Genomic DNA, 13,211 nt, shown 5'->3' with positions numbered 1-13,211 from the left:
GTGGAGCATTTTATAAATGTATTTAAAGAAACATTAAACGGTGCAAGAGCAGTTATTGAAATATTAGAACCTTATATAGATACTCAAATCAGAATGATTAATTAGTTTAGTAGTTAATGTTATTTTAACTTTGACATTTATTTTATGTATTAAAAATAGAATTATTTTTTATTTATTCATTTATTATTGTAGTTTCAATTGATATAGTTGCTATTATTTCGAGACAAGCATGAAACATTTGGTACTCCACAGGCACAAAGAGCTTGAAACTAAATGAATCCAGTTAATTAGTAAATTAAATAATTATAATTTATTTATATTATTTAATTGAATAGCACATTCAAATTTAATTTAAATAATTTTATACAGTTGAGTGGTAGATGATATATGATACTTATGTTCCTAAATTACAAAAGCTAGCAATCAAAGTGCTTAATCAAACAATATCTGCAAACAAATTGTAAATGTAATTAAAGTACATTTAGCTATATTCACACCAAAGTAAGAAACAAATTGAAGTTTGAAAAACTTAAAAAACTTGTATATATCTGTTATAACATGAGGCTGAGGATGAGACATAAAAAAAGAATGAGCATTGATGAGATAAATAATTGTTTAATCCTATTATTTTAATTTTCAATTATTTTGATTCAAAAATTAAATTAATTGAAATATAATATAATTTAAATATAAATAAAAATGCATGAATTAAATTATTTAATTTCATAAGTTGTTAAAAATTTTAACATAATATTTTAGTATTTAAATATTTTGTTAGATAATTTTATTTAATTTGTTTAAAATATAAGAAATTAAAAGTTTAAAATATAATATAATTTAAATATATTTATTATTTAATTAATCGAAAAAATTAATCAAATCAATCAAATTAAATTCAATCAATTAATTTTTAAATTTCATAAAATTGGTTTGTTTAATTAAAATAAAATAAAATAATTTGATTAATTTAATTTTAAATAATTTAATTTAAAATTAACTGAATCGATCGAATGAATATTTTTACTTAAAATTGAACAAAATTGCAGTTTACAAAAACAAAACAAAAGCATTTATTTAACAAAAATGCATTAATTTTTGGAGGGTCCTATATATATATATATATATATATTCCACACGCAAGAAACTTGAACAAGAGTTGATATTATAAACCAAATGCATTTGAATGTAGACAACAGCTTTAAATTATAGAAAGCTTCCTTTATCAATCTCCCTGCAGATCCAGATTAATCAGAATCATAAATTCCTGTCCCTTGTAAATCTAATGCATGTGATAATGATGTCTCGTGGAGCGACCGATTAGCTTCACCGACAACGAATATATTTTTACTCTTTTATAGTTTTCGTTTCAAGTTTCCTATTAGCCAAACACCTCCTAGAATCTTTTCTTCTCTTGTGGACCTGAGAGATCACATTACAAACCTGAATACATAAAATAATACACCAAAATGCTATAGGAACAGGAGATTGTGAACCTGAACCCACTTGTAGCATGTAATGTTGCCGCACCGACGTTGCTCCAATGCCATCAAGTGGATCATTGTAAGCTTCAGTTCTGCGAAAATATTACATCAGAATGGTTTATACAATAAATATAACATAACAATCATTTCCTTATAAATAACCAATGTTTTTACCTTTTATAAATAAATTACAATTCAAGTTGTAATTAAAATTTAATTTTCATTATTATTTACTTTAAATTGATCAAAATTAAATTTTATCATTAATTTTTAACATTTAACATTGATACTACATAAGAATAGAATAGAAGTTTGCTTTGTTGTATTACCATTTAATAATTAATATTGAAAAAATTTTAATTTAAATTATTATCGAAAGATCAAATTTCAATTTTATACATTATTTTTCTAATATTACAATCCTACATTAAATAAAAGATTTTCTTTCTATCTCATGAGAAAAGAATTTATGTTACTTTCAATTAATTAATTCATATAAAAAAACATATTTTAAAAAATTATTATTTATCAACTATTTTACATTTTAACAAAAACTTATAAAATTTGAAAATTACATAGTTATTAAATTAATAATTATATACTTTTTATAAAAAAAAATTTATTAATTTCATTATCTTATTTAGATAAACTTTATCCTACATTATATTATTACTACATACTCTTGATTTGATTTTTATATTATCTAATATTTTATATTTATAATCTAGCTTTAAATATAATATTAAAATATATGTTAAAATATATGTACATATCAACGGAAAAATATGACATGTCATAAATGTGCTTGCTAATAAAATCTTTAATTTTATTATTTAATGGTTAATTGACAAATTGATTTGTTTAATTTTATTATCAACGGAGCCTCACCAACTCTTTGCTTCATCCCTCTAACAGCACCAATGGCTTCAACAAAAGAAATCAATCTGCTACTGGTTTTGGCAGACTTGAGATTAGCCAAATCACCTATCAGGAGAGAAGAAGAAATCTTTCACCCTATCTGCTAATGCTTCAGAACATCAGGGACAACCTTCATTCCGAATACCAACCAGGCTTTCGTGAGCCTGTTCTCACTAAAAAGAAGCCAACCCTGGACCGCCTTTTGACTCCAATTCCCCAACCAAATGGTAGCAGCAGCCTCAATCGGATACAGATTCAACCCACGAACCTAATTCCTAGAACAACAATGTCAACCAGTTTAACCAAGCAAGTGGTCTAGCCCAGGATTTAAATAGCGATCATAGTCACGTTTTTTATCGTATTACGTTTATCGTGTTTTTGATTATCACGGAGATCATTATGATCATCGTGGTCATTGCGGTCATGAATTTTTTTAATTTTACATAATTTATTATAAAATATAATAATTATAATTATAATTATAAAAATTCTTGTTTAATGCTTTTTTTAAAACAGTTTATGACATCTATATTTTTTATTTTCTAAAAAAATTATTCATAATTTTATTTAGATTATAATAAAATATTTATATTTGATTTAGCAACAAAATTTTTTCTTGAGCCAAGTTTATATTCAAAATTAGTTCTAGACAAATCAAATTATTAATTAAACATAATATGTTAAACATCAAACATCTATATTTAATAAAATTATAAATTTAAAAATATAATAATTTCAAATTTCATCAACTATAGTTATAAATTAATAAGAATTAATCTAATAACAGAAGAATTTACAACAATATAAATACCAAAATAACAAAAAAATTATTAAATTTCAAATACAAAATCATAAATTAATAAATAATAAAATTAAATTATAATATTTAATTTTAATTATTTTTATCTAACTTATACAAAAAAATTTATTAAAAATTTTCATCTAAAATCTATATATATATATATTTTCAAAAATTACAAAATTTTAAACTTATGTTTTAATAAAATTAATTATAAAATTAAATAAATAAAAACCCACCCACCCACCCCACCCCACCCCACTCAACCCGTGCGTCCCCCTCAGTGCAGCATCCCTCTCCCCCAAAATTTTCCCCAAACTTTGATAATAGACAGGCAAGTTAGAAACCCACGTCCAACCCACGTCTAAAATTTTCCCCAACTCTTTCTCTAAAAATCGACAAGCATATCACATTTTTCATCTATCTTCTAACCTCTTCTAAGTTCCATCTACGCTATCTTTATCTTTTAAATTGGGTTGTGAACAAAACGCAGCCGTTGTGATTGTGAATTCCGTTCACAACCCAATTTCGGGTATATAACAATGGCGGAAGTTATCGAAACTGCAAAAGAGCGGCCGCAATGCCGCTACACATACGCTATTTAAAACCCTCACTGTAGCCTTCCCTCAACCTGACGTGCCTTATAGCGTTCGTGTCCCAAACTTCTCAGGAAACCAATCAATACTGCTGCCTACCTCTCCAAGCCCTAATAATAGTATTGATGGCGCCACTAGAGTTGAACTTTTTATCAGTCCATTACCCGTACACTATCCGTTTGAAATAAAGAATCAAAACTCAAGTTCTGATCATTATCAAGTAGATGGTGTTGCAAAAACATCTAACTCGGATGATCAGTCCAACAAAATCAAAGTTAGAGATGTTACATGTTAGCCCTACCAATTCAAGCGCTGATCTTATTCCTGGCCCAGATGAAGCTCCTCAAAACCAAAAAATGATAGGTTCAAGGTCTATAGGCTGGAGCTCAACATATTTCAGATGCTGAAAATGAAAGTCAGAAGGATCAAGAATGATGGCAAGATTCATAGCTTGTCTCACAAGAAATATGGTTCATATTATTGCCATTTTCCCTAAATACAAAGGCCTCAGACTTCTCTGCATCACAACTATTCGGAGTTAATTTGTATGTTGGCTTATCACTATAGTGGTGAAACTTTAGAGGAGAAAAGAGAAGAGAAGCACAAAAGTACGGTGCTGAGAAAAAGAATCTTAGCCTTGATCGGATAATCTTATTACAGTTATGCCAAACCCATTGAATTACAAATCGGTGAGGGCGGGCCGTATAGAAAAGAATGGTGTGAAAAGGCAAAGAGTCCTGTTTAGAATCAGGATCGCCCAAAGTGGTTTGCTACTATCAAATAAAGGATTATTAATGTTGTACCAGCCAATCAATTGATCTTTTTCCAACTATAGTTCATTTGAATATTCGCTAAGATTGATTATAACGAGATAAAAAATAGTGTGACAATGAGATTAATTACTATAACAATAATATTAAAATTAATGGCGTAATATATATTTGATTTCAAAAGTTACAATGATATGAAGTGAATTGTAGTGAAAATAGAAAATTATAATTAATAATATTACATTAAAATTTATATATAATGAAATTTTTATTATATATTTGATATTTATAAAATTATAAATAATTAAAATTACAAAATTTTTTAATTTAAAAAAAAATAATTTTGTTATTAAATATTCAAAATTATTTTTATGTATACTTTAATGTTATTTTAAAATGAGTGATTGTCCAATTATGAATTAATGATATATTTTTATGTTCTTTATCACATATTTTACACTAAAATCCAAATCTATTTTTTTAATTTTATGTCACCAAACCTAATAAATAGGTTGTTGGAAAAATAAAGACAAAAAATGCTTTCCAATTTTAAATGAAATTTTGTATGAAAAAATTTTTATATTTTGATTTCTTATTGAAATAAATACAATAATTGTATATAAATTTAGTTAAAAGAAATATAATATTATTATACTAAATTTAATTAATTAAAATAAATTTATTAAAAAAATTCATATGCACTACACGGGTCACAAATTAATAAATATATTTTTTTGTCAAAAACTTTTGTCAAAAAAGGAAAAATATCCAATGTAGATAACCTATAATATTGATATGTGGGCAATTTTTTTCAATTGCTACATGTCCTGTATTAATTATATTTATTCATATTTATTTTTTTTAAAGTTGATAGGAATTGATTTGATTTCATAAAAATTTTAAAATATTTTAATGCATTAAATATATTTATTTTCTTTTAAATTTTTAATTGACTTACCTTTTACTTTCAATAAAATATCCTAAGTTATAAATCAAAGCTAAATCAATGATACATTATAATCAAAGAATTTCTTTATAATTCAAAGAATTAATAAATATAATAATTACAGTCATTAAATTTTTTTTAATGATTCAAAGAATTTTTATCGAAATTTAATCATTAATATTATAAAAAATTTTAATAACTACTATAATTTTGATCAATAGTTGATTCCTTAATTGTTTGATACATTTATATTTAATTAAATATGATGTCAAACTGAATAATGGATGTTATTCATGTATAAATATATATATAAATAATACAATGATTTTATATATTTATATAATGCTAAAAATACATTATAATGTTAGATTTTTGTTTTTATTATAAAATCATTTGTGCATTATAATGTTAGATTTTATGTATACGGCTTGTGATCAATAAACTGTGGGTCCATTTTATAAAAAAAGAAAAAAAATTCAATGTGGATAATCTATTTTTTTGACTTATGGATTGTTTTGAACAATCATCATGTATCTTGCATTTAATTATTCTGATTCATATATATTTTATTAATTTAAAATATTTATTTGCCTGAATTAGGTTATTTATTTTCTTATAAATATCCAATATTCTTGCCTTTTATAAATGTCTTATAATTAAATTATCTTAAATCATTTTCAATCAAATTCAATTCTTCTTAAACATCAAACATGTATACTATAAATAAGAAATATGCTTCGAAAGCATTGACTATTTAATGACCACGATTTTAGTATTTAATTAAGAAATAATTTATGCATTTATTAACCTAAATGAATATATAAGGCATATAATGCTAAAAACTCAAACCTAAAATAAAAATCTAATTAGATGGAAACATATTTTCATATATATTTTTTTATATAAGTATTAATTACAATTGGAATAATTTATTGTCTTATAAGAAATTTTCAAAATATTACCAATAGACTTTTCAAAATAAAAGATATACTACATAAATAATTAATAACCCATTATAATTTTTTGCATAAATTATTCTCAATTTATAAAAAAAATTCTCAAATTTTTATTATAAATAGAAAATCCTATATGCTAAGAGTACTAAAAGGTTACTTTTCAAAACCCCTCAAAGATATTGATTTCATTATGATCAAGAAGATTTTGATCACCAAATTACATGTTTTCTTATGTTCATAAACTTTTTTCTTTATCATGTGTGTAGGTTGATTTTATTTCGTTTTTATTCACTTTTTTTATGCTTGTTCATACTCTATTTATCTATTCATTTTCAATATTAGCTCTCTTTTTTTTTTACTTGTTTATACTCTATTTATCTATTCATTTTCAATATTAGCTTTCTTTTCTTTTCTTTTTTTTTTTTTTTTTTTGCTTTTGAATGGAATAATTTCATATATGTTTTATCTTTTTTTTTAATCGTTGGAGATTTTGTCAAATTTTTTTCTATGACTAATAATGAATGTGAACCAGAGATGATGAGAGAGTGGTGCATGAAGGGACAAGGGAATAATTGACCATGCCATGCATTACTTTATGGACTTACTCAAATAAAAAAGGTCTAATAACTAGGGAAAAATCATGGAGGCCATTTCACCAACCATAACCCTGATCAGGGATTCAAATAACGGTACTATAACAGAATAGCGGTCATGAAATTACGGTCACACCTTCACCCACCACCACTATCAAGGAAAATATGATTGAAAAATTTAATCATACTCAAAACAGTGTGTAGCGACCTTTAAAAAATAGCATAACGGGAAATAGCCACAATAATGGTTTGTTATTGAGGCAATAATGGTCTGTTATTGTCGCTATCTCATTTTTTCATCATCAATACAAATTTAAAAAAAAAAAAAACAAACTTTCAATATAATCTGTTAAGATTTTCAAAAATTAGAATAAAATAACTAAGACTACAAAAGCAAAAATAAAAATAAAAGCCAAAAGAAAAGATAACTCAGTCGTATAATCATATTCTCAATTACAACTTTCAAAATCAATCTAAAAAAACTTAGAAAACAAACAACCACTCAATTAGCATGCAACTACCCAAATTTAAATCAACCTCAAATCCTCAATCAACAATCAAAATAAAAAAAGATAAGAAAAAATTAATTTTTTTTTTTGTAAAAATTTTATAGAATAATGTTGATTTGTGTGTTTATGAGAATATAAGTGAGAGAGATGAGGGTCTACGAGAAAGAAAGATGCAAAAAAAGAAAAAAAAAAGAGAAGAAGAAAACTTGAATAAGGTTGGTTGAGTTGATTTGAAGGAGGGCTGAGGTGACGCATGAAAAATTTTGAACTTTGAAAAAGAGCCAACCAATTAGAGGAAATTTTGGGGGAAAATTTGAGGGGTTGTCTATGAGTGAATTGTGAAGTGGGTGAAGGGTGCTGCCGAGTCTTGTCTTGGGGTCGGGTAAGGTGCATTACGGGGTAGGGTAGGTAGTTTTTATTTAATTTTATAATTAATTTTATTAAAATATAAATTTAAAAATTTATAATGGGGGTTATTGAAGGCATTTCTAGTCAAAAACGTCTTTAATAATCCAATTATAAATTTTTATGGCATGATTACTCAAGGCGTTTTTGCCAAAAGCACCTTGAATAATCCCAAAAAAAATTTTTAATGAGGTTATTGAAAGCATTTTTGGCCAAAAATGTCTTTAATAATCCCTCATAAATTTTTATGACATGATTATTCAAGGTATTTTTAGCCAAAAATACCTTGAATAATCTCAAAAAAATTTTTAATAGGATTATTGAAGAAGTTTCTGATAAAAAATGTTTTTAATAATCCCCTTATAAATTTTTATCACGTGATTACTCAAGACATTTTTTTCAAAAAATGCTTTGAATAATTCTAAAAAAAATTTTAATTGGGTTATTGAAAGCGTTCATGACAAAAAACGCATTCAATAATTTTCTCATAAATTTAAAAAAATTTTAATCAGGTCATTAAAGGTGTTTCTGGCAAAAAATATTTTCAATAATCCCCTTATAAATTTTTATGACGTGATTAAAAATTAAAAATTAAAAAATTTAACATAGATTCCATTTTTAATGATAGTATAAATGACATTAATATTTTTAAATATAAGTTTATTTTATTTTTATACAAAATAGCAAGCTTGCCACTACATGATTTAATTTTGTAATTAATTTTATTAAAATATAAATTTAAAAATTTGTAATTTTTAAAATTTTTTTAGATAAAATTTAATTAAAGGGATTGAGATTTTATAATTGAAAAGAATTAAGAGATTAATAATTTAATATGATATATATATGAATTTTAGATGAAGAATTTTAATAATTTTTTTTGTATAAATTAGATGAAAAATAATTAAAATTAAATGTTATAATTTGATTTTTTTATTTATTAATTTATAATTTTATATTTGAAATTTAATAATTTTTTTGTTATTTTGGTATTTATATTGTTGTCAATTCTTTTGCTATTAAATTAATTCTTATTAATTTATTTTTATTTTTGGGTAATTATTGAAGATTCTATTTATTATATAATATATGAAAAGTAATTTGTGATAAACTTTTTTTTACATCAATTAGTGTATCAAAAAGATTAAGTTACTTAATGAATTTAGTGTTTTACGATCTATTATTTTTAAGATTAAAAACTAAAAAATAAAAAATTTAACGTAGATTCAATTTTTAATGATGAAATAAGTAACATTAATATTTTAAATATAAGTTTATTTTGTTTTTATGTAAAATAGCAAGCATGCCACCATGTGAAAAGTTCCCGAGCAAAGGACTAAAGAGCGTGTCAAGTGATGATATAAGTTAGCATTTTGAAACACCTATGCCAAATATAAAAGAAAGTGTTTTATACAAACTTTGTGATAAAGTTGTAAATGAAGGAATAACACATTTTAAGGAACATATTGCAAATAAAACTGGTAATATTGCATCATGCCTCAACGTTACTGATATATTATGTTTTTATAATTCATTTGAAAATATTATTGTTAATTTCTCAATAAGAATTATAAAATTACATAAGCATTTGCAACTAATTTTTTCCTTTTTTCTTAACTATATTATTATAGGTATAATAAGAGAAAGTATGATGAAACTTATTCAATAAAGCAAATCAAAAGAAGTTGAGAATAAAAAAAGAAATGATGAATTCTTATCACAATTAAGAGGGGAATACTATCACTATGAATGTTTTATTTATGAAGATATCATTATTAGACAAGCCATGCAAGATTATATCCAATCACAACATAAGTGGCACAGAAGACAAGAATTTAGATAAAGAATTACTGGTTGGAATAACATACATGAAGAAGGACGAAGCTCTTATGGCTCAGTTGTTGAATATTTTGAGGAAAGAACAATAAAATCAACTCCCAATAAGTTTGAATTTTCATTAAGAGAAGTTATACCTGAATTAGTTAGAAGTAAGAGTTCAAAGCAACCAAAAATAAGTAATTCATTTTTAAAGACATTAAGAAGGAAGATAAGTGAATTAGTATCAAAATTTTTTATATATGATCGACCTTTTTTTTAGTTAGCAAACTTTTCATGGTTGTATAATTTGATTTCTATGGCAACAAAAATTGGCTAACATGTGAAACTTCTAATACCTTATGAGGTCTTAGATGTGTATTTAGAGTCTAAGTATCAATAAATTCATGAATGGGTTAATGGATTAAAAGCTCATTGGAAAGAATTGGGTACCACTTTGATGTGTGATGGTTGGACCAACAGTTTGAATAAAATGCATATCATTAATTTACTTATTTACTGTAGTAAAAAGACCATTTTTTAAAAATTTATAGATGTTTCAAGTGTTCTAGTAAAGACGTAAACTTTTACTACAGATAATTGGATGAAACTATGAAAGAAATTGAGAAAAAATATATTATTTAAATAGTCATTAATAATGAAGTAACACTTAATGTTGCAGGAAAAAGACTAATGGAAAAGAGATAACATTTGTATTAGACAGCATGTTCATCTCATTGTTTGGACTTGTGCCTTGAGAATATTGGCAAGAAAAAAATATGGCAAAGGTTTTGGATGATGCAAAAAAGGTGACTTATTTTATATACAATCACATTTGAACTGTTAATTTGATGAAAAAATATACACAAGGGAAGCAAATACTTCATCCTACTCTTATCTAATTTGTCACTCATTTCATACAGTTAGAAAAATAATGAGGCAAAAGCAATGTTTAGGAGAAATATTCAATTCAAAGGTTAGTACTTCGTAATTAGTATAACTATTTAAATCTAGCATATTTTTATGATATCATTGTTTAAAATATCAATTAAAATATATTACTTTAAAAATTTATTTATGAATATCTAGGAATTTAAAGAATCAAAATGAGGATAACAAAAATCAAGGCCTGCTTATGAAGCCAAAAAAATTATTTTGGAAAAATTTTTTTAAAAAAGCAAGCGATATAATAAAAGTTTATGAGCCTTTGGTAAAAGTATTGTGCCTTATGGATGGTGATGAAAAATCAACAATGGAATTTATTTACGAGGCTATGCACAGAGCTAAACAAGCAATTCAGTAAAATTATCGTTATTCTACTAAATATGAAAAGATTATTGATAATAGATAGAGTTTCATGCATTCTGACTTATATTCAGCTAGTAAGTAAACCAAAAATATAGATTGTATTTAAAAAAATATATTTATTTTTTATGCTTAAATTGCTTATATATTTTTATTTTTTATTACTTTAATATAACATTATTATGAATTATGTTTAGGTTATTATCTAAATCCACAATTTCAATTTGGAGTGTAGCATTCTGCAAATGTACTTAAAGAAATATTAGACGATACAAGAGTAGTTATTGAAAGATTAGAACTTTATATAGATACTCAAATTAGAATAATTAATTAGGTTAGTATTTAATACTATTTTAACTTTGACATTTATTTTATGTATTAAAAATAGAATTATTTTTTATTTATTCATTTATTATTATATTTTCTATCGATGTAGTTGTTATTATTTCGAGACAAGCATGAAACATTTGGTACTCCATAGGCAAAAAGAGCTTGAAAGCAAATAAATTCAGGTAATTAGTAAATTAAATAATTATAATTTATTTATATTATTTAATTGAATAGCACATTCAAATTTAATTTAAATAATTTTATACAACTGAGTGGTGGCTGATATATGGCACTTGTGTTTTTTAATTACAAAAACTAGCAATTAAAGTGCTTAGTCAAACAACATCTGTAACAAATTGTGAATGTAACTGGAGCACATTTAGCTATATTTACAACAAAGCAAGAAATATATTGAAGTTTGAAAAACTTTAAAAACTTGTATAGACTTATTACAACATAAGGCTTTGGATGAGACATAAAAAAAAAAAAAGAATTGACAAGATAACTAATATTTTTAATCATATTAGCCTTGACTATATTTTTTAAGATGATGATCCACTAACATAATGGTTGTAAGAAAAAAAAATTCTCTGTTAAATGGTCAAAAATCTAATTGGTGACCTGTAGATAATTTCGATAATGAAATGAATGTTGAATAATCACGCCAATATCAAGAAAGGAATGTATCTAATTCAAGTTCAAAAGCAACACCAAGTCAGAATGATGAGGGTAGAGGTTTAAGTCCAGATGATGGTGATGGTGTAGATTTTAGTGGTAATATGGATGCAAATCGACCTTACAGCCCACTTGAAAGAGAACTTGGGCTTATTACTGCTACTGTATTTTTTATTAACATGGTAAAATATAAGGTAAATCTATCTGCTGAATCTAGTAGGGGTTAAAGTGCACATACAACTCGATCAAAAGGAAAAGCCAAGAAGCACCACTATGATATTTCTAGAGGTTCTTCATCTTTAGGTAGGAGACCAAATTTCAATAACTTTGAGTATAGTAAATCATCTGCTAGTACTCAAGGATGTTACTATCCATCGAAACAACCTAATTTTCAACCTTCTCATGGTTATCCACCTTTATATGGTTATTATCCACTACAAATATATCATCCACCTCAAATGTATTATTTATCACAAATGTATCATCTCCAAATATATCTTTCACCTCAAACGCAACAAGAACAAAGGCCACAATGATAGAAATGGAGTCAACTCGACTCTCAAAGTGAAAATAAAAAATTTGATCCTCCTTATCATTTTATCATGTGGTAAATTTTGAAATATATATCAATAGTTATAGTTGATAGAATTTGAAATTATTATATTTTTAAGTTTGTAATTTTATTAAATATAGATGCTTGTTATTTAACATATTATATTTTGTTAATATCTTAATTTGTCTAGAATTAATATTGAATATGAACTCGACTTAAGCAAAAATTTTGTTGCTAAACCAAATATGAATGTTTTATTATAATCTAACTAAAATTGTGAATAATTTTTTTAAAAAAATAAAAAATATAGTATCATAAACTATTTTAAAAACCATTCAATAAGAGTTTTTATAATTATAATTATAATTATAATTATTATATTTTATAATAAATTTAGTAAAATTAAATAAAAATTTACAACTATAATGATTTTGATGACCACAATGATTTTTTTTATATCCAAAAACACGATAAATGCGATATGATTGAAAACATGATCACGACCGCTATTTAAATCCCTGACTCCGATGATGAATGAACAACTTACAAGCCAATTTACC

Source organism: Durio zibethinus, chromosome 9 (genome assembly GCF_047325235.1).
Source record: "Durio zibethinus cultivar Kanyao isolate XHJ-2024 chromosome 9, ASM4732523v1, whole genome shotgun sequence".
In the NCBI taxonomy this organism is placed as follows: domain Eukaryota; kingdom Viridiplantae; phylum Streptophyta; class Magnoliopsida; order Malvales; family Malvaceae; genus Durio; species Durio zibethinus.
Note: the sequence above shows the minus strand (reverse complement) of the source record.